Source organism: Eumetopias jubatus, unplaced genomic scaffold, assembly GCF_037043125.1.
Source record: "Eumetopias jubatus isolate StellerSeaLion01/CBP00866 unplaced genomic scaffold, mEumJub1_p1.0 scaffold_6, whole genome shotgun sequence".
In the NCBI taxonomy this organism is placed as follows: Eukaryota; Metazoa; Chordata; class Mammalia; order Carnivora; family Otariidae; genus Eumetopias; species Eumetopias jubatus.
The window spans coordinates 21793659-21817147 of NW_028274812.1; the positions used below are offsets into that span (position 1 = coordinate 21793659).

The 23489-nt window shown below is 39.0% G+C and overlaps 1 long non-coding RNA gene and 1 pseudogene across 7 annotated transcripts in view; one reads left to right on the forward strand and one right to left on the reverse strand.

Annotated features, from left to right (window-relative positions):
- Window positions 1–23489, reverse strand: part of LOC114222741 (uncharacterized) — a 49945-nt gene that overhangs the window by 6976 nt on the left and 19480 nt on the right. For all 7 annotated transcript variants that reach the window (XR_015768298.1, XR_015768297.1, XR_015768296.1 and 4 more), the window contains 5 exons: window positions 22738–22930; window positions 13256–13400; window positions 4609–4744; window positions 3901–3967; window positions 1498–1564 (listed from right to left, as the gene is read on the reverse strand). This is a non-coding gene — a long non-coding RNA (uncharacterized LOC114222741). The remainder of the gene's footprint in view (window positions 1–1497; window positions 1565–3900; window positions 3968–4608; window positions 4745–13255; window positions 13401–22737; window positions 22931–23489) is intronic.
- LOC148164045 (single-stranded DNA-binding protein, mitochondrial pseudogene) lies at window positions 6671–7204 on the forward strand (annotated as a pseudogene).

The following is a 23489-nucleotide window of genomic DNA, read 5'->3' on the forward strand; positions in this document are numbered from 1 at the left end:
TGGCATTTCCCTGGACTTGACAGAGATTTGGTGGTTATAATCATTTTTCCGGTTATGTTGGAAAAGAGGTTGTTCTGTCAGTGCCTTTGTTTCTAATACCAGTTGTGTGGTTTTGTGATTATACTGCAGTATCTTCAAAAAATTTCAATACTACGATGATACTTTTTCCCAAGAATTTCATAACCAACTCATTTTTTCAATATTAAAAGTAATACTGATTTTTTTTGATCTAGAAGATTTTCCTAAAAAGGAAACTCAATCTCAGTTTGTTTATCGGTTTCTCTAAAAATTGAGTTTTTCTGTCTTTAACCAACATGTTCAGCCTGCAGGCTGGGCTGGAGGTGGAAAAGGTCACAGAAGAATTCTTCCAAAGGAGAGAGTATAAATGTTTCTACACCCCTTGATGAGTCAGAAACAGAAAACTAGGGGCTGGGTGACAGCTCACACACTAAAGAATTCTAGAAAAGAACGTTTCCCTCAGGCTCAGTGATTTCAGAGCTATATTTCTCTCCTTGAAGTTGGCCTTTGGTAATAGATGTCAAGAGTGGAGGGTGGGAGGAGGAGAGGCAAAACAGAGATCAGGGCTACTGTATTCCTTTTTGGCCATTTTGTCCCATTGTAAGATCATGTGTCTTTATATATATATATTTTTGAGGTATGACTGACATACAAAAAAAGCTGTACATATTTAATGTTTACACCTTGGTGAGTTTGAAGATAAGCATACACCCATGAAACTGTCACTGTAGGGCACCTGGGTGGCTCAGTTGGCTAAGCAACTGCCTTTGACTCAGGTCAGGATCTCGGGGTCCATGAATCTAGTCCCGCATCGGGCTCCCCCTGCTCAGCGGGGAGCCTGCTTCTCCCTCTCCCTCTGCCTGCCACTCCCCCTGCTTGTACTCTCTCTCTGCCAAATAAATAAATAAAAACTTTTAAAAAAAGAAACTGTCACTATAAACAATGCAATAACCATCCCCCATGAAAGTTCCCACCCTCCCTCTTTTTTAAAAAAAAAAAAACTTTAATATAAGATCTACTCTCTTAACCAGTTTTTTAAGTATACAATACAGTGTGTTAATTATATGCACTATGCTGTGCAGTGAATCTCTAGGACCTCGTAGTCTTGGGTAACTGAAAGCGTACGCCCTTTGACTAATATCTTCCCAAGTCCCCCTCCCCATGTATTCTTATTTTTAGTCAGCAAATAAAGTCATTGTTAAGATGAAAGAGTTGAATTCTCTCCTTGTGAGGCTCATGGTAAACATTTCTTGCAACCTCAGAACTCTTAGGTAAAAAATATTCATTTATATTTATTTCATGACCATTTTAAATAATGAGTTTCATATATTCTCATAAAAACAGAAGAGGCTAATATCCTAGAACTCAGAGCACACAATGTGTTTTCATTCCCAGTTCTGCTAGTCACCAACTGTGACTTCAGGAAAATATTTAGCCTCTCAGTTTCCCTATCTATAAAATAGTGATAGCAATACTTACTAATGATACTTGCAGGGTGTTATGAAGGATCCAGTGAATACAATGCATAAAGGCATTTAGCATAGTTCTGAAAGAATGGCATTCCATAAATCGTTATTATTCTTTAGATTTTCTTCAACAGTACATGATACATAGTCAGGAAAAGTTTGAATACTTTGTTTTTATTATGAGACTGAGCTAAGGCCTTATAAAAATCTTATTTCATTGTTAAACCTTACAAATAGGTGTGATATATATTTTGCAGATAAAGAAATTGAAGCTTAGTGCTATGGACTGAATGTTTATGTCCTCCCAAAATTCCCATGTTGAAACTCTAACTCCCAATGTGATGGAATTTGAAGGTAGAACCTTCGAACATTAATTAGATTTAAAAGAAGCCATAAAGATGAAGCCCCCATGGTGGAATCAGGGCCATTCTAAGAAGAGCGGGAGACTGGGACTCCCCCCCACCCCCGCAGGGTGAGGGTGCAATGAGGAGATGGCTTTCTGCAAACCACGAAGAGGCCTCTCCCCAGGAATGAAACTGGCTGGCACCTTGATCCTGGACTTCCCAGTCTCCAGATCTGTGAAAAATAGATGTTTGTTGTTCAAGTCAGCCAGTCTATGGTATTTTGTTACAGCAGGCTGAGCTGACTAAGACACTTAGCAAGGCTAAGTAAGGTCACCCAAGATCACACAGCTGGTAAGTAGTTGCACCAGAATTTAGCTAAGTGTTTTATGCCAAACCCTGGGCTTTTTCCACAAAAACGCCACTGCCACCCAAAGGAAAAGGGACACTACTTGAGTTTCTCCAAACAGAAAGTTCCCCTGAGCCAGCCTGAATCCAGCCAGGACACTTTGCTGTGTTACCACATGTATGTTACTTGACTTTTCTATGCCTTGCTTTCTTCACCTGTAAAATGGGGATAATAGTAATACTCTACCTCACAGTGTTGTTGAGAGAATTTTATGGAGACATATGAAATGTTTAGAACAGTGGCTGGTGTGTAGTAAATTTTCTATTATTGTTATTATTGTTATATCTATAACCTTGGGATCAACCCAGATTCCTCTTTGGGAGATGGGAGGAAGAGCAACAAATACATTCTTTTCACCATAGATTGTGAGACTTTACCTAGTACAATATTAGGTGTATTCCTAGTTTCCCAAAACCATCCCTTGTGAATTCCTTGTGGAATATTAACTTTGTGGTTTCCCCAAACCATCCCTGAGGGATTTTAGAGCAGAACCACACTGGTCACCAGCAGAATCAGCCACAGAGCTTCTCAAAAACAGACCACAACCCATCCTCCCACCCCTCACCCCACTCTCACCTCCTACCCCCACATCCGACCACTAATCAGAATCTGCAGGGGGGGGCCAGAAATACCCACTTTTAACAAGTATCCCACACAATTCAGCTGCGCAGCCTTCTAACCTAGCCCCTTTTAAAATGAGGAAAAAATGAGACCCAGAGAGGTTGCATGATTTTCCCAAAGCTCAGGGCTCTTTCTACCCACGGTGTTAACATTCACACAGAGGGGCTGCCTGATCATCCCTGGTCCATTGCCAGGACAATTTTTCATCCTCGCCAGCCAAAAGAAGTAGAGACTCATGAGAAATGCTGAACTAGTCTCACAGACCTGCACCCCTCCTCCTGCATACCAGGGCTGTTAGGAAGCTGAGGGAGGCGGCAAGACCTGCGTGGCCGGGAGGCCCCAGAGCTCCTGTCCCCTCCTCCGTGAGCTAGGGTGACAGATCATGGAGAAAAGGGAACTCACTTGAGCAGGCTTGCATTCTTGGCCTAGCCTAAATTCTATAGGACTCTACATGTAAACATGTCATTTATCTTCTATTTGGCTTAGCCCTGGTTTGAAAAATAATCCTAGGTTAGCCTTCTCTCTCTTTTGTATTCTTAACCAGATGCAACCCTCTTTTTTTCTGCTGTTTTGGCTGCTGCTGACACTGGAGGTGAGGCTGAACCCACGGATCCTGCAGAAGACCCAAGTTGCTCATTTACTTCCTCCCAGACAAGCTTAACTGTGCGCATAGATCCACCAAATGGTTTTCATAGCAGAAATACCATTGACTTGTAAATGGGGCCTTAAAAATCCGCAGAGGCTTTTCTCTGAGAACTCCCAGGTATTTCAAGAAATCTAAGACCTAAGGGAAAAAGAAAAATCTCTTCAAGATTTGTCTTGAAGAGACAAATCAGATGCTGTCAAACCACTGCCTCAGCCATTGTTTCAAACTTGAAGAGACAAATCAGATGCTGTCAAACCACTGCCTCAGCCATTGTTTCAAAACATAGGAACGCAATCTCTTTTTGAGGGCTGTTTCTCTGTATCTCCCAGGCAGGGATAGCTAAGAAAACGGGAACAACTGGAGTCGCCAAGAGAAAACCAAAAGAATTGTTATAGATACCTAGTCTCATGCCGTCAGCAGCTAAGCTGGAAACATGCCAATTGCTAAGAAGGATGCTTCTACATTCCTAAAAAAGGAAGGAAAAAAAATACTTACAGGGGCTTGTTTCTAGTTCTTGATACAGATACTCCCTATGTGGAATCATTCCTTTGGATTGCCAGGAGCAGGGGGCTGGAGGGCACACCATCATTTTTTTTTTAACCTGGTGGTTTTTCCTCCTGAAGCCCAGAGGAAAAAAGAAATGTTCTCATAGCAAACATCCTGTACTTCGTTTATTGTAACACTCATCAATCTTATAATTGCTTGTTCGATATCTGTCTTCCAATTAGACTATAAATTCCATGAGAGTGACCATGTTTTTCTTATTTGCTACTGTGTGTGTCTCTGGTAGAGAGCCCTGGCACATAGTTTGACGCTCAATAAATATCTTTTGAACAAAATGCTGAATAAATTACATAGAAGCCACAGCCTTCCACAAGGGTGATTGGAACTAGTAAGATTTAAATTGCAGATGAAGCCACTATGTGGAGTTGAAGTTGCTGTATGTGGAGTATATAATGGAATTAATTAGACGAAGAGGGCAAATTTCTAGTTTTGAAGACAAAAGCGGAGAAGAAATCTTTCGACTGCATTGAACATGGTGTGATTACGTTGGTCATCATTAAGAATCAAAGAAAAAAATGCCCAGTTGCACCTAGGTCTGGCTACCTTAAAACATGTTTCATCTCGGGCTGCTTGAGTGGCTCAGCTGATTGAGCAACTGACTCGACCTCAGCTCAGGTCTTGATCTCATGGTCATGAGTTTGGGTTTCCGCATTGGGCTCCATCATGGGCGTAGAGCCTACTTTAAAAAAATAAATAAATAAATAGTATTTAAAATACTATTAAAAAAATAAAATCATTTATTATATAGCACATACTAGTGTTTTATGTTTTAACAAAGAGGGGCTTCAGATTTATTTAAAGGCAATAGTGTAAAAGTAGTCATATTTGCGGTTTAAACTGTATAAATTCTTCAACACAGTTAGCATCTTAAAGCCATCTGGGGTAATATAACATCATTGCTGGTTTTGTTGTTGATAAATAAAGCTCTTGAAAAATAAACTTCTGGGGTGCCTGGGTGGCTCAGTTGGTTAAGCGACTGCCTTCGGCTCAGGTCATGATCCTGGAGTCCCAGGATCGAGTCCTGCATCAGGCTCCCTGCTCAGCGGGGAGTCTGCTTCTCCCTCTGACCTTCTTCCCTCTCATGCTTTCTCTCTACCATTCTCTCTCTCTCAATAAATAAATAAAATCTTTAAAAAAAAAAAAAGAAAAATAAACTTCTGGGGCACCTGGGTGGCTCAGTCGGTTAAGCATCTGCCTTTGGCTCAGATCATGATCCCAGGGTCCTGGGATTAAGCCCCAATGGCAGGTTCCCGCTCAGTGGGCTTCCTGCTTCTCCCTCTCCCTCTGCCCTTACCCCTGCTTATGCTCTCTCACTCTTTCTCTAAGTAAATAAATAAAATATTTTTTAAAAATAAAAAAACCTTCTAAGTTAAATATATGAAATGTCTGCAATAATGTCATAAATGCTATATGCTTTAAAAAATTAAGAAAACAATATCATCTCATTGATACAACCTCTTTTGATGGGATGAATAGCTATCGGAAGACATCATGATGAAAGCCTAATTGAAAAATGGTTGCAAGCGTATCTCTGTTGAACTTCAATCCTTGGAGGTACTACCTCTTCTGAAGAAAACTGAGACAAATGGACTCAGAATTGTAACAGCAGATCAGAATCAAAATTGGAGAGCTATGAAAATGTAAAGGAGACAAATATACTCATATTGACTTTTTAGTTAAGGAATTTTGAATAGACTACACTTAGGAAAAAATCACTTGTAGTAATGTATATCTAAAAATTTAAATATGATTTGTTTTTAGAAAATCTGTAATTTGGCAGCTTTATTGAGGTATAATGACATACAATAAACAGCATATATGTAAAGTGTACAATTTGATGAGTTTTGACATATATTTGTATTTGTGAAGCCATCACCACAATCAAATAAATCCATTAGCTTCAAAAGTTTCCTCATGACCCTTGATAATCCCTCCCTCCCATTCCTTACCCCAAGCAAACTGATATGCTTGCTTACTTTCTTCTTTCTTTCTTTATTTTTAAGTAAGCTCTATGCGGGGCTTGAACTCATGACCCTGAGATTAAGAGTTGCATGCTCTACTGACTGAGCCAGCCAGGTGCCCCATCTTCCTTTCTTTTTTTAATGAAAAAATATTTAATTGTGATTTAAAAATAACATAAATTTATTATCTTAAGGATATAACAAGGATTAAAGCAGAGATTAGTGAAATTGAGAATAGAAAAAAATCAACAAAGCTAAGAGTTGCTTTTTGAAAAGATCAAAAAAATTGAGAAACCCTTAGATTCACTAAGCAAAAAGGAGAAAAAAACTCAAATAACTAAAATCAGAAATGAAAGAGGGGGCATTTCTACCAATGCTACGGAAATAAAAAGGATTAGAAGAGACTGCTATGAACAATTACATACCAACAAATTGGATAACTTAAAAGATATGGAAAAATTCCTAGAAGCAGACAACCTACAGAGACTGAATCAATAGAAAAAGAAAGTCTGAACAGACCATAACTCCTAAGAAGATTGCATCAGTAAACAAAAACCTCCCAACAGATTCCCCTGGCTCATAGATGTCTGGGCTAGAGCATCAGGAAAAGACTGAAGATTAGATTGTAAGAAAATGCAGAAGCCATGTTTTAAAGACCTGAATTACAGGTATTCATCAGTTTGCAAGACATGAGTCTCAAATAGCTAGCTGTTTGGTTCTCAAAAGATCTCTAAATTGTGTGCAGTTACTTGGGAAAGTTGGTCAGGGCTCTGTCATGATACAGGTGGAAGGAAAAAAATCCAGCAACAATATTTTCTCTACCAGAAATGAGATGTGGCGATCAGAGAGGAAAGTGGGGTATACCTAATGGGCAATGTCAGTCAAAAGACAACATGGCACAGAATATCAATATTATAGCCAGGCCTCAGAGACTTGGAGTACCAGTAGGTGAAAAGGGGTCTTTAATTGATGTGCAAGGGAAAGTAGGTTCAGGTGAATGCACAGATAAAAATAATTCCAAGTGACAGGCAATGGTCATCATAACAGGTAATACACTTCTGGGTGACCAGACAAAAGAGAAGGCAGAGAATGGATTGATTATTCTTCTTTGGCTATTATTTGGTAGTCTCATTTCCAAATCATGTATAGTCTCTCTAGTTTCTAAGGACAAGGATTAAAATATATATATACCTCCTAAAAAAGAAAAGCCCAAGACCAGATAGTGTCACTGGAAAATTCTACCAAATATTTAAGGAAGCATTAACTACAATCCCTCTCAAACTCTTGTAAAGCATTGAAGAGGGAACACATCCAAATTCCTTCTATGAGTATTATGCTGATACCAAAGCCAGATAAACACACTACAAAAAAACTCCAGACCAATATCCCCAAGGAATACTGATGCAAAACTCCTCAACAAAATACTAGCAAACTGAATTCAATAGCACATTAAAAGGGTTATACACCACCACAAAGTAGAATTTATTCCTGGATGGTTCAACTTATGGCCAATAAACATGAAAAAAATGCTTAGTATCACTAATCATCAGAGAAATGCAAATCAAAACTACAATGAGATATCACATACTCATTAGGATGGCTACTATAAGAAGAAAGGAAAGAAAGAAAGAAAGAAAGAAAGAAAGAAAGAAAGAAAGAAAGAAAGAAAGAAAGAAAGAAAGAAAGAAAGAAAGATAGAAAGAAAGAAAGAAAGAAAGAAAGAAAGAAAGAAAGAAAGAAAGAAAGATAGAAAGAAAGAAAGAAAGAAAGAAAGAGAAAGAAGGGAAGGGAAACGGAAAGGGAAAGGGAAAGGAAAGGAAAGGAAAGGAAAGGAAAGGAAAGGGAAAAACAAGTGTTGACAGGGATGTGGAAAAGTTGGAGCATTGTTGGTGGGATTTTTAAATGGTGCAACCACCTTGGAAAATAGTATGGCAGTTCCTCATACAATTTTATTTTATTTTACTTTATTTTATTTTATTTTAGGGAGAGAGTGCAAGCAGGGGGAGGGGCAGAGGGAGAAGCCGGCTTCCGCTGAGCAGGGAGCCCGATGTGGGGCTCAATCCCAGGACCCCAGGATCATGACCTGAGCCAAAGGCAGATGCTTAACCAACAGAGCCACCAAGGGGCCCCCCAATACTACTTTAATTGCTCATTTAATTAATTACCTTAAATTAATTACTAATTTAATTAGTCATATTATTTTAATTTAAGTAGAACTGCCATATGATTTAGCAATCCCACTTCTGGATATATATCCCAAAGAAATAAAAGCATGGTCTAGGAGATGTCTGTACCTCCATGTTCATAGTGGTACTATTCACAATAACTAGAGGTGGAAGAAACACAAATGTCATTGGCAGACGAATGGATAAACAAAATGGGGTCTATACATACAAAGGAATACTATACCACCTTAAAAAGGAAACAAATCTTATCACGTGTTATAACATGGATGAATCTTGAGGACATCATGCTAACTGAAATTATCCAGTCACAAAAGGACAAATACTGTATGATTTCACTTATATGAGGTATCTAAAGTAGTCAGATTCAAAGAGACAGAAAGTAGAATGCTGGTTGGCAGGGGCAAGGTGAGGGGGGTGGGGGGTTGTTCAATCGGTATAGCGTTTCAGTTCTGCAAAATGAAAAAAGTTTCTGGGGATGTTTCACGGCAACATTATGTACAATATTTCACAACAGAGCAAATATACTTAACACTACTGAACTGTACACTTAAAAATAGTGATGGTGGGATGCCTGGGTGGCTCAGATGGTTAAGCGTCTGCCTTTGGCTCAGATCATGATCCCAGCGTCCTGGGATCCAGCCCCACATCGGGCTCCTGGCTCAGCGGGAAGCCTGCTTCTCCCTCTGCCTCTTCCCCTGCTCATGCTCTCTCTCTCTATATATATATATCTGTGTCTCAAAAATAGTGATGGTAAATTCTATGATTTTTTACTACAGTAAAACAAATTCTATAAATACATAAATAAAACTGACCATACCAAGCACTGACAAGAATGTGTAGGGACTGGAATTCTCATACATGGCTAGTGGGAATATCAAATGGTACAACTCCTTTGGAAAGTTTCTTAAACTCCTTTGGCAGACTTATATAAGAATGTTCATAGTAGGGGTGCTTGGGTGGCTCAGTCATTAAGCGTCTGCCTTCGGCTCGGGTCATGGTCCCGGGGTCCTGGGATCGAGCCCCGTATCGGGCTCCCTGCTCGGCGGGAGGCCTGCTTCTCCCTCTCCCACTCCACCTGCTTGTGCTCCCTCTCTTGCTGTGTCTTTCTCTGTCAAATAAATAAATAAAATCTTTAAAAAAAAAAGAATGTTCATAGTAGCTTTTATTTGTAATAGTTAAAAGCTAGTAACAATCCAAATATGTATTAACAGTGAATAATCAAATTGTGTATATCCATACAATGAAATACTACTTATAAAATAGGTATACATTTTAGATATCATTTGAGTTTTTATTACGTATCAAGCACTGTGTCTAATGCTTTAAACATGTAATCACAACTTTATGAGGTAGGAATCATTGGCCTTATTTTCCAGATGATGAAATGGAGTCTTGGAAAAGTTTGTAACACAGGGTTACATATCCAAGCTATACCAAAGCCAGGGCTTAAATTTAGGTCTAGAGAACTATCAAAGATGGAATGCTTAGTCACCACACTGAATTTGTTAAATTCAACAGGAGTAACACACTGATTAGCTGACAGTAAACATCTCAATTGAAGAATTCTTTAGGAAAAAAAAAAAAGCTGTCTGGCTGCTCACCAGTGGTGTTAATGGACATATTGTACAATGTACAAATGTGGGCTTTCAATGTAAACAGCCTATGTGTGAATTCCCATGGCTACCATTTCCTAGTTGTGTGAGCTATTTCATCTCTCTGTTCCCTTAGCTTTAGGGTGGAGATAATAGAGCCAACCTCATTCCCTGCTTGTACTTAAAACAGCTCCTGGCATATAGAAACACTACCCCTCTTTATTTAACTTCTACAGTGTAAGTGTGAATGCTTCCTATCTCTATTAAGAGGGATAAGATACTTTGAAAAAAACCAAAAAAACACTTCATTCAACTTAACGTATTAAAACTGATTCTGTGTAATGCCCTGGGCTAGGCACCGATGGGGAGCAAAGCTGAGTCAGAGGAGAGAGTCCCTGTCTTCAGGAATTCTGCAGTCCCTTAAGCAAAATGCTACACTTGGCCTCTTCAATATTCTCCACATTTACATGCCCCTGCAATTTGTGCTTGGTTGAACTTTACATTTAATTTTTTGACTTTGCAACATTCTCACCTATTTTGCATTATGATGTACTGTGTAGAGATCATCTCCCATGTAGGGCTTCCTAAATTACCAGCCCAACTTCTTTCTTGATGGGAATAGTTCTTGATATTAACATTTCATTTCCTTTTACCGCTGAAACTTAGTGAAACTCACTAAGCTAAAGCCATTTTGAAATAAAATTTAAGCATTTTAAGCACCATCAAACATAACTTGTAGGTATTGTAATGTTATATACAGAAATTGACTCAGCCCTTTCGTGAGAGGCAGAAGGAATCACAGGTAAGAGTAGCTTCAAGTAGACCAAGCTTTTGGTACTAAGTAGATGACCTTTTTGCTTATGTGAAAAGCTAATACTGATGTCAGATTGACAGAATCTTTCAAAGACCAAAGCTAAAACCAGGTTCCATGTGAGTGCAATAAAACTTGTCTAAATTGATCATGTGACCCCTCTGTAATGTTGGTTTTAAGAAAGGACAACTATAACAACCATGTCAGGGTGTCTGGCTAAGGGATCAGCGTTGTGATGGAGGCTACATGGTAGAATTGCATTGTGGGTTGAACTGTGTCCCCTAAAAGTTCGTATATTGAAGTCTTAAGCCCCCTACCTAAAAATCTGACCTTATTTGAAACTGGGATTGTTGCACATGTAATTAGTTAAGTTAAATCAAGGTCAGTAGGATGGGCCCCTAATTCCATATGACTGGTATCCTAATAACAAGGGGAAATTCGGGCATAGAGATTCACACATGGGGAGAACACCATGTGCACATTAGTTGGAGCTATGCTTCCATAAGCCAAGGAACTACTATAAGCTAGGAGAAAGACCTGGATCAAATACTTCCCAGGCACCCTCAGAGGCAGTATGTTCCTATTGACCTCTTCATCTCAGACTTCTACCCTCCAGAGCTGTGAGACAATAAATTTCCGTTGTTCAAGCCATTCAGTATGTGGTACTCTGTTACAGCAGCCTAGCAAACTAATATAATTTGGGAGGGGAATTCTGTTCTCTTCTTTTTTCTCTTTGTGTTTCACAAATGTTACAGCTCTTCTGCAACTTGATTTTTTTGTTTGTTTAATTGAAGGATATAAAGACAAAGTAGTCACTTCTGTGTTGCTTAAGATTTGCTACAGGAGATAGGACAGATCAACTGGGAGGGCATATTTGAATCTCAGCTCTGTCACTCATTTGTTGTGAGACTTTGGGCAAGTTACCTAGACTCTCCGAAGTTACAGTTTCTTTATTTATGACATGGAGATAATAAGATCAGCTCCCAATGTTGTTGAATAATTTAGATAATGTATGTAAATTAATAGTGTGCTTTCACAAAATGCAGCCATTATTATTACAAAACAACTACAATTTAAGGCAGAAAAATCAAGACAAGATCAGAAGTATAGCAGGTGCTTCGGGAGCTCAGAGGGGCGAGATCTCACATATGGCTGGGGAACCTGGATGAAGGTGGTGGCATTTACGTTGGTTTTTAATTGGTAGATGGGATTGGTGAGAAGGCATTCGTGGTGAAAGAAACAGCATGAACACAGGCAATGTGTCCCCAAAACACAGGCACATTCAGCAGTAGTATGGCTTAGATTGGAGGGTCGGATATGAATTTTAGATTAACTATCTTCCTTAGAGAACACCCTTCACAACCTTGGCTTAAATTGTTTCCTACCTCGGCTTTACCCCTTTGCATCATATCACCATATTTATTTCCTTTTTAGCTTGTGTCACAAACTGTAATTCTCCTATTTACTTATCTGTTTACTTATCTATTGTCTGTAAAGGCAGAGTCTCTCTGTCTTATTCAGATCTATATCCCAAGGAGATGCTCAGCAAATATATGTGGGAAGAAAGGAGGGAGGGGAGAGAAAGAGACAGATTGAAAGGGTGAGAGGAAAATGAATGAACGGAGCAGTAGAAGAGTCCTACTATATCAGGTGAAGAGGTAGTCTGGAACCAGAGCATGAAGGGGCTCTTGAAAGGGCAGGCTAAAGATCCCAATGCAGACCTCTGGATCAATCAGTCTATCATCTATCTATCTTTTAAGTTATATATATGGATATAGAGATATATCTATATAGATATAGATATATTTTTAAGCCCCAATGCAGGACTTGAACTCACGACCCTGAGATTAAGACCATGAGATCAAGACCCCAGCTGAGATCAAGAATTGGACACTTAACCAACTGAGCGACACAGGCGCCCTGCTAAATCAATATTAAGAGAAAGATTCAGTGTCCGGTATATCTAACAGCCACCTCTGGTGGCAAATTTGGGAAATAGTTCAGACCAAGGGTTCTTAAAATATGGTGCCTACACCAGCCGCAGCAGCAGCATCCAGGACTTTGTCAGAAAGGCAACGGCTTGGTCCCCACCACAGACCTACTGATTCAGAATCTGTCTTTTAACAAGGTCCCAGGATAATTGAAAAGCACTTAGAATTAAAATCCTGCCTCTTACTATAATATTTAGTCTTTTTTTTTTAAGATTTTATTTATTTATTTATTTGAGGGAGAGACAGAAACAGCGAGAGAGCACAGCAGGGGGGAGAGGGAGAAGCAGGCTCCCCACCGAGCAGGGAGCCGGATGAGGGACTCAGTCACAGGACCCTGAGATCAGGACCTGAGCAGAAGGCAGATGCTTAAATGACTGAGCCACCCAGGTGCCCCACTATTACATTTAGTCTTAATGTGTTTGGGCTGCTATAACAAAAATACCATAGCCGGGGTGACTTAAACCACATGCACTTATTTCTTGCAGTTTTGGAGTCTGCAAAGGCCAAGATCAAGGTGCCGGCAGATTCGCTATCTGGTTCACAGACAGTTGTCTTCTCGCTGTGTCTTCACGTAGCAGAAGGGGAAAGGGAGCCCTCTGGACCTTTTTATTTTCAGTAAGGGTATGAGTCCCATTCATGACCTACTTACCTCCCCAAACCTCTACTTCCAAATACCATCACATCTGGGCTTGAAGTTGAAACTTTGTCAGGTATTTCGGCTGTAAGTATCCTTGTTGTAAACAGCTGCTGCAAGCATGTTCACTGCACAACTAATTGGCCATGCAGCAATTTTGCTGTAAATGATTAAAAAAAAAACTTGTTGATAGTTTGGTTTCATTTTTCCATTAATGCAGAGATCCATTTTTATATTGTAGATATATATTATATAAACCTTAGCCTTCATAATGGTCTATACAGTGGCAGAGAGTTTTAATCCCCATTCCCCATGGAATTTTGGAACATCTATAAATGGAGATGGAACAATATGCCAAAAACAAAGAACAATGTGAAAGGCTTTCACAACTCAATACAAAGCACATCTACAAACATGCATCCTAGTATTTAGAAACTGATACCTCTCTTAATGAAGGAAGAAATTTTAGTGAAAAAAGATAAAGCATGATGCTAAACAGGGAGACGTGTCAACAAGCAAAAAAAATGTATAATGCTACGAATGAAAGATTTTGTTTTTGGTTTTGGGGTTTTTTTTTTAATTAAAGATTTTGAAGACAAATACTTAGGTACAATTCACAAAATAAAACCAGCTATCTGGGCAATATTGCCATGAACCTATGCTATATATTTCGGATACATTCCAATGTTTTGCATTCTGCAATACAGTCTTTTAAATTTTGTCATTCATTTTTCATGTTTTGTTACATCCTTTTTAATGACTAGCTCTCTTTTATTGTTCGTGATTTTGTCTTTTATGGCAAAATTACCTGACAACCAATTAGTTATGTAGCAAAAACATTTGTGGCAAAGATGCTTACAGCAAAACTACCCAGAACCAGTCTCAACACATGAATTTTGGGTGACACCAACACTCAGTCTATAGTATATTCTCTGATGTCCACACACTGCTTTGCTTCTTCCAGGTCTGAGTAAAGAGTTGGGCTAAATGTACTTTGAAGTGATGGGAGTCTTAGAACAGAAATCAGAAATATAAATATTCCCACTCTATTTGGTGCCTATAGATAGTCTCAGCCTCAACCATGGGAGTTCCTTAAAATTGCAACACACAAGTAGCCTGTTAAACAGCAGTTATTCTGGGACATTCCAGTCTGAAGCCAAAAATGATCTCCCACCCGGACTCAAAGAACTCAAAAGGAAACCACCAGTGACAGTAAATCCCCACAATTAGGAAAAAAGACAATGCAGGGAAAAACAGAAATAAACTCAGAGAAATAATCTGTCCATTTAGAAAAATCCTAAAGTCTGTTTTAAGGAAATACTAAAAGAGTAGGGAACAGACCAAAATCCTTTAATGAACCATGGAATCTTAAACTGGTATCAGATGTTCTCCAGCCACAGAGCCTGGCAAGCCGTAACAACATTTCAAATTCTTCCAAATAAGGTAGCCCCAGCCAAAAGCTATGCTCTTAAAGATGATTTCCTCTTACCTGATTGTCTATTTGGTGTAGAATGAACTGATTGTTGTCAGCACTAAAGTGCATTTATACACGTAAGACTAGAAGGATTGTGGAGGTTTCTTTAAACACACACACACACACACACACACACACACACACACACACCACATTTTTACTGAGTCAGACTTTCCAATGTACCAGTTGGAGAAAAGGGTAGTATAAATCCAAGAAAAGATGTTGGCTGTGGTTTCATTTAGTGGTCAGGGAGCTAGGGGGATATGTTTTCCCACTGAAACACAGAACTTGATTTCAGTGTTGCTCCTCTGTTATATGCACAAAGGGAGATGCCAAATATCTAACAAGAGAATTTTCCAGAAGGTGTAGAGATGATCTTTACCCAGCCTGTCAGCTCTCAGACATACAAATAAAAAGTGACTACTTCAAGCTGAATTTTTGGATTCCAGAAATTTAAAGAGTAAATAGTATAGAATTACAGACTCCTGGCAAGAACTCTATTTTTTAAGATTATTTATTTATTTATTTGACAGAGAGAGAGACACAGCGAGAGAGGGAACACAAGCAGGTGGAGTGGGAGAGGGAGAAGCAGGCTTCCCATGGAGCAGGGAGCCCAATGCGGGGCTCGATCACAGGACCCTGGGATCATGACCCGACCCAAAGGCAGACTGTTAATGACTGAGCCAGCCAGGCGTCCTGGCAAGAACTCTTAATAGAATGCTAACTACAAGAGTTACTTGTGTGTCCACCTAAAGGAGCTAGAGTAAAAACAGCAAATAAAGCCTAAACTCAGCAGGAGAAGATAAATAATAAAGATCAGAGCAGAAATCAATGAAATAGAAACCAAAAGAACAGTAGAACAGATCAACGAAACTAGGAGCTGGTTCTTTGAAAGAATTAACAAGATTGATAAACCCCTGGCCAGACTTATCAAAAAGAAAAGAGAAATGACCCAAATCAACAAAATCACGAATGAAAGAGGAGAGATCACAACCAACACCAAAGAAATACAAACAATTATAAGAACATATTATGAGCAACTCTATGCCAGCAAATTAGATAACCTGGAAGAAATGGATGCATTCCTAGAGATGTATCAACTACCAAAACTGAACCAGGAAGAAATAGAAAACCTGAACAGACCTATAACAACTAAGGAAATTGAAGCAGTCATCAAAAATCTCCCCCCACCCCCAAAAAAAGCCCAGGGCCAGATGGCTTCCCAGGGGAATTCTATCAGACATTTAAAGAAGACTTAATACCTATTCTTCTGAAACTGTTCCAAAAAATAGAAATGGAAGGAAAACTTCCAAACTCTTTTTATGAGGCCACCATTACCTTGATTCCAAAACCAGACAAAGATCCCATCAAAAAGGAGAATTACAGACCAATATCCTCGATGAACATGGGTGCAAAAATTCTCACCAAAATACTAGTCAATAGGATCCAACAGTACATTAAAAGGATTATTCACCATGACCAAGTGGGATTTATCCCTGGGCTGCAAGGTTGGTACATCTGCAAATCAATCAATGAGATACAATACATTAACAAAAGAAAGAACAAGAATCATATGATCCTCTCAATAGATACAGAAAAAGCATTTGACAAAGTACAGCATCCTTTCTTGATCAAAACTCTTCAGAGTATAGGGATAGAGGGTACATACCTCAATATCATAAAAGCCATCTATGAAAAACCTACAGTGAATATCATTCTCAATGGGGAAAAACTGAGAGCTTTCCCCCTAAGGACAGGAACGCGGCAGGGATGTCCACTCTACCACTGCTATTCAACATAGTATTAGAAGTCCTACCCACAGCAATCTGACAACAAAAAGAAATAAAAGGCATCCAAATCAGCAAAGAGGAAGTCAAACTCTCACTCTTTGCAGATGATATGATACTTTATGTGGAAAACCCAAAAGACTCCACCCCAAAACTGCTAGAATTCATACAGGAATTCAGTAAAGTGGTAGGTTATAAAATCAATACACAGAAATCAGTGGCATTCTGATACACCAACAAGACAGAAGAAAGAGAAATTAAGGAGTCGATTCCATTTACATTGCACCCAAAACCATAAGATACCTAGGAATAAATCTAACCAAAGAGGCAAAGGATCTGTATGCAGAAAACTCTAGAATACTCATGAAAGAAATTGAGGAAGACACAAAGAAATGGAAAAACATCTATGCTCATGGATTGGAAGAACAAATATTTTGAAGATGTCAATGTTACCTAGAGCAATCTACACATTCAGTGCAATCTCCATCAAAGTACCATCCACTTTTTTCAAAGAAATGGAACAAATAATCCTAAAATTTGTATGGAACCAGAAAAGACCCCGAATAGCCAGAGAAATGTTGAAAAAGAAAAGCAAAGCTGGCGGCATCACAATTCCGGACTTCCAGCTCTATTACAAAGCTGTCATCATCAAGACAGTATGGTACGGGCACAAAAACAGACACATAGATCAATGGAACAGAATAGAGAGCCCAGAAATGGACCCTCAACTCTATGGTCAACTAATCTTCGACAAAGCAGGAAAGAATGTCCAATGGAAAAAAGACAGTCTCTTCAACAAATGGTGTTGGGAAAATTGGACAGCCACAAGCAGAAGAATGAAACTGGACCATTTCCTTACACCACACACAAAAATAGACTCCAAATGGTTGAAAGACCTCATTGTGAGATAGGAGTCCTTCAAAATCCTAAAGGAGAACACAGGCAGCAACCTCTTCGACCTCAGCCGCAGCAACTTCTTCCTAGAAACATCGCCAAAGGCAAGGGAAGCAAGGGCAAAGATGAACTATTGGGACTTCATCAAGATAAAAAGCTTTTGCACAGCAAAAGAAACGGTCAACAAAACCAAAAGACAACCGACAGAATGGGAGAAGATATTTGCAAATGACATATCAGATAAAGGTCTAGTATCCAAAATCTATAAAGAACTTATCAAACTCAACACCCAAAGAACAAATAATCCAATCAAGAAATGGGCAGAAGACATGAACAGATATTTTTCCAAAGAAGACATCCAAATGGCCAACAGACACAAGAAAAAGTGCTCAACATTGCTCAGCATCAGGGAAATCCAAATCAAAACCTCAATGAGATACCACCTCACACCAGTTAGAATGGCTAAAATTAACAAGTCAGGAAATGACAGGTGTTGAGGAGGATGCAGAGAAAGGGGAACCCTCCTACACTGTTGGTGGGAATACAAGCTGGTGCAGCCACTCTGGAAAACAGTATGGACGTTCCTCAAAAAGTTGAAAATAGAGCTACCCTGTGATCCAGCAATTGCACTACTGGATGTTTACCCCAAAGATAAAAATGCAGTGATCCGAAGGGGGTACGTACCCCAATGTTTATAGCAGCAATGTCCACAATAGCCAAACTGTGGAAGGAGCCAAGATGTCCATTGACAGATGAATGGATAAAGAAGAGGTGGTATATATATATACAATGGAATATTATGCAGCCACCAAAAGAAATGAGATCTTGCCATTTGCAACGATGTGGATGGAACTGGAGGGTCTTATGCTGAGCGAAATAAGTCAATCAGAGAAAGACATGTATCATATGACCTCACTGATATGAGGAATTCTTAATCTCAGGAAACAAACTGAGGGTTGCTGGAGTGGGGGTTGGGAGGGATGGGGTGGCTGGGTGATAGACATTGGGGAGGGTATGTGCTATGGTGAGCACTGTGAATTGTGTAGGACTGTTGAATCACAGATCTGTATCTCTGAAACAAATAATGTAATATATGTTAAGAAAAAAAAGAAGAAGAATGAAGGGGGGGAATACGGAGCGGGAGATGAACCATGAGAGACGATGGACTCTGAAAAACAAACTGAGGGTTCTAGAGGGGAGGGGGGTGGGGGGATGCGTTAGCCTGGTGATGGGTATTAAAGAGGGCACGCTCTGCATGGAACACTGGGTGTTATCCACAAACAATGAATCATGGAACACTACATCAAAAACTAATGATATAATGTATGGTGATTAACATAACAATAAAAAATTAAAACAAAAAAGAGTTACTTGTGTGTCAATATATTCATCTCCTCCACCCCAACGGTGGGGGTGGTGTGCTGCCTGGGCCAGAGTCAGCTCCCCTGGGCTAGTCGTCTCAGGTGGTGAGCAGCTGACTTAGTTTACCCCAGTGTGCCACATAATATTGTTCTCTGTGTGTGACAAGTTGTGAAAAGACTGGGAAGCTCTTGTGTGAATTACACCCAGGCTGGAGGCTTTCCAAATGTATGAATAGATAGATGATTTTAGGTGGCACACAGGCATGCCATTAAAAACACTGAATTGCTTAGTGAGAAAAAAACTTTCCTATTCAATTCTTGTTTAATCCTTCTGACTAGAGAAAGATAAATGATCAGTTTGGTGTTATCATATCTTCAACTATTAATTTTCCTTTTCACAAAGAGAGCCCAGATCACAGACACAGAGCTTTGGCCAGGCAAATTCTAGTTAGGATTTAATAACACTGTTTTGTTTTATTATATTTATTTTTGGCCACTGATTCTTTTTTTTTTAATTTATTGAAGTGAATTCAAGTTTCATTCTAAAATAAACTTATTTAGACAAGAATAAGGAGTTGATGTAAGGAAATTCCTGAACAAAAGATGGTACAAGTTGTACCTTTCTCATATGGCAAAAATTATAAAGATGATACTCAAATGACTAAGTTCTAAAAAAACACCATCCATTGGGTTACTTGAATTCACTCTACAAGATCTCTGGTAAATCATTTAAAACCCTTCTGGACATAGCAAACATTGTCAGTGTAATTCATTCCATTTATAGACACATTAAGTTGTTAAAATTTTAACAGTTTGAGTTGAAATATGTTTCCCAGGACCTTCTTATCAATAATTCTAATTAAATATTTGGAGATATTTCTCTTTCTTTAGTTTCCTCCCCCATACCGTTAACATCCTTCTTCTCCTGCGACACATACACACCAGACCTTCTTTCTTCAAGTCAAACTCTTCCCTTTCTTCCCCTTTGACACAGTTCTGGTCACACTCACCTCCCCTGGCAATTCTTCTCTGGGTTTATTCTAAATTATCAGTGTCTCTCTTAAACTGAATCAGTAAAAAGTATTTTGGTTGCATGTAGCAAAAAACAAAAACAAAACCCAGTTAGCTTTGGCAAAAAGGAAACCTTATTGGCTCACATAATTAAAAAACTCCAGAGTAAGTTTCATTCAAGGCATGGTTTGGAACAGGGGCTCACAGAACATGGCCAGAATCAGGATTCACTCTCTCTCTCATTTCCCAGCTCCATTTCTCTAAGAAAGAAATCCAGGGAGGCTTTTCCCTCAGAAGAGCAACATGGTTAAAAAAAAAATACAGCCTTACCTTTCTGCAATCTCAAGTCTAGTAGGCCGAATGGGAATCTTTCAGAAATCCAGAAAAAGTTTCGTTGTATGTTAATAGCTCTGAATGTGTCACATGCTTTCTTCTGAACTCACCACTGTTACCAAAAGAGTGCAATATGCTGCTCAGGAGGATTAAGAAATAAAGACTTGACTGGAAGTGCATGGCCTTAGGTGAGGAAAAAGTTGATGTCTCAGAGGGGAAACAAATTGTATTTACTGGAAAAACTCATATTGTGTGTCCAGATATGAACTCAGTTCCCTGGGTAAAGTAAAACTAGTGAATACAGTTGGACAATTGCCTCCTTTTATTATAAGCTTCATGTGTCAATATAGGAGTGAGTGAGAGAGTGTACTCCATTCTGAAACTATACCAGGGGCTATGATTTCCCAGTCCTCTCTGTGCTGGGGACCCATGCATGGTGGGAGAAATAGAAAGCATGGCATCAATATAAGACAGTGTTCTTTCATTTCCAGACCAAAGCATACAATTAAAGGAAGCGGTGAAAAGAACAAGAAGAAAAAGAAGGAGGAGGAGGCGGAGAAGAAGGAGAGTGTTCTAGTATCGGATACCCTGACAGCAACCAGGTGTGGGAACAACAGCAAGAGAGGTAAGAGAAAAACCATACCAAGTGGTGACTATAACTCAAAAAGCAGAGTAGAATTGCCAAGAAGAAGAACAAATTTTCTAATTTCAAAACTCAGTATAGAACCACAGTAATCAAGACACTGTGGTACTGATATAAAAAAACATATAAATTGATGGAACAGAATTTAGAGTCTAGAAATATTTATGGTCAATTGATTTTTGGAAAAGGGTAAGGAAAATTCAATGTGAATTGTGTTTTCAGCAAATAGTGCTGGAATAATTAGATACGCACATGCAGAAAGATGAATTTAGATCCTTAACCTCTCACATCATACACACAAAAGTAATTCAAAATAGATCATAGAGCAAGTTGTAAAAGGATGCTAAATTTGACTGCATCAAAATTAAAACCTTTTGTACTTCAAAAGACACCATTAAGAAATGAAAGGATAAGTTATAGAAAGAGAATGTTTGCAAATCATGTATCTGATAAAGGACTAGTATCTAGAATATATGAAGAACACTTTCAAATCAATAATAAGACAAACAACTGGACTTAAAAAAAGAGACAAAAGGCTTGATGAACATTTCACCAAAGAAGATATACAAGTGGCTAATAAGCACATGAAAAGACATGTAATATCATTAGTTATTAGGAAAATGCAAATCAATACCACAGTGAGATACTGCTTCATACCTACTTAAAATGGCTATATTCAAAAAATCAGATAATACCAAGTGTTGGCAATGATGTGAAGAAGCTGGAAACTTTATGCTTTGCTGGTGGTAAGTCAAAATGGCATGACCACTTTAGAAAAGAATTTGACAGTCTTTTAAAATGCTAAACATAAATTTACCATAGAGTGCAGCAATTTCACTTCTAGGTATCTACCCAAGAGAAATGAAGACATATGTCCATACAAAGACTTGCACATAAATGCTCAAAGCATCATCATCCATGATAACCGAAAAGTGGAAACCATTCAAACTTCCATCAAGCAGTGAATGGATAAATAAAATGTGGCATATCCACACAATGGAAGTCTATTATGCAGTAAAAAGGAACAGATTGCAAATACATGCTGCAACATCGAAGAACTAAGTAACCATTATGCTAAGTAACAAAAGATCACATGATTCCATTTCTATGAAATGTCCAGAAAGGCAAATCTGTAGATTCAGAATATAGATTAGTGGTTGTTGGAACTGGAGCAAGGAATGGAGATTGCAAATCAATTTGAACTGACAGAAATGTTCTGAACTTGGATTGTGATGATCACTATACAACTCCATGTATTTAAAAATGATCAATGAATTCTACACTTAAAAGAGGTGGATTTTATATGCAAATTATCTCTTAGTAGATTAAATAAATAAACAAATAAATAAATAAAACAGAATACTCACAGAAACCCAGAAAAAAACTTTGTAAGTAAAGAGAATATAATTATGTTCCAATGAGGTGGTAGAATTATGAAGGATGTTTATATTTTTATATATTTTCAGTTAAAAATGTGTTTTTAAATCAGGAGAAAATTTGGAAAATTGTACTCTGAGAGTCAAATCACTCCATGATGGGCCAGCAGAGAACCATGTAAAGTCACCTTGATAAAGAGACAAAATGGCTATCGGGCCTGCGAGATTTGGCAGTGACCCAATTACAGTTAATAACACATCTAAAGAAAAGATGAATCAATCAGCAGAAAGCATTGATCAATAAAGAAAGCAAAACAAAGGGACAGTTGCAGAGGCAAGCTTTGCAGGGTCTGACTGATGCCACGCAGGGAGGCGGAAGTCTAGTCAGAGAGTGGGTGTGCCCACCCCACGGTGGAGATGGCTGCCATCTGTCTCACAGGGCTTCAGAGCATCAGACGTTCTAAGTGTGGTACAACAGATTCGTCTTGTTCTAACTGCATGCTCACCCCACATTTTTTTTTTCCCAAGCAGTTCTTTGTATAGAGAAACCCCATTCCTACTGATGTATTATGAATTCACACACATTTGGGTTATACACTTCAGACACCCGAGGCTTACTTCAGTGTGAATCAGCTTGTCCAAGAAGAATCAACTTTAGAGTGGTAGCAAGATGAAAATGATGCACCTGGAAAGCTGAGAAAGACTCCAGACTGTGGCAGATTCTTGAGGATGAATGCCGCTTCTTGGAAGTCAGCCAGTCACCTGACCTTGCTTGGTGACATCCCACCCTTGACAAGAGCTTCTCATTCAGCTTTCCATATCAAGAAATGCAAGACACAAGATATATTCAAATTATTGTATGTTCAGCATATTTTTTTTAAGAAGCCACTTATGGGAAGAATTTAGATTATTTAAATCTTATATTTACTGACTCCAGATCCATCCAGCCATAATGACCATAATTCCAGGACTAGCCGTTTCAACCCCACCTTACTCATGAAACCAGCCCTGGTGAAATAGAGAGCTTCCATCCAACGACTTTTGCTGGGGGTGATGCTCCACCACCAAGAGTCTGTGGCTGTGTGTCAAAGCCTCTGGGGGACAATGTGCCTGCCTCTGGGGACAATGGAGCTTATCTGTTTGAGCACTGAGCTCTAGTGTCCCACAACATATAGGTACTTTTCATGACTGACCTTATGTCCTGGTTTATAATTTCTACTCTCACTGCCAGATGGAACTTTGAGGCCAAGCACCTCTATCTCATTCCTGCCTGCCCTCATACTCCTTCCACACTACCCCATGCTAATCGGACCCTGATAATGTCCCTGCCTTGACCTGGATGGACAATTTGATTTTGGCACTCTCTTAAT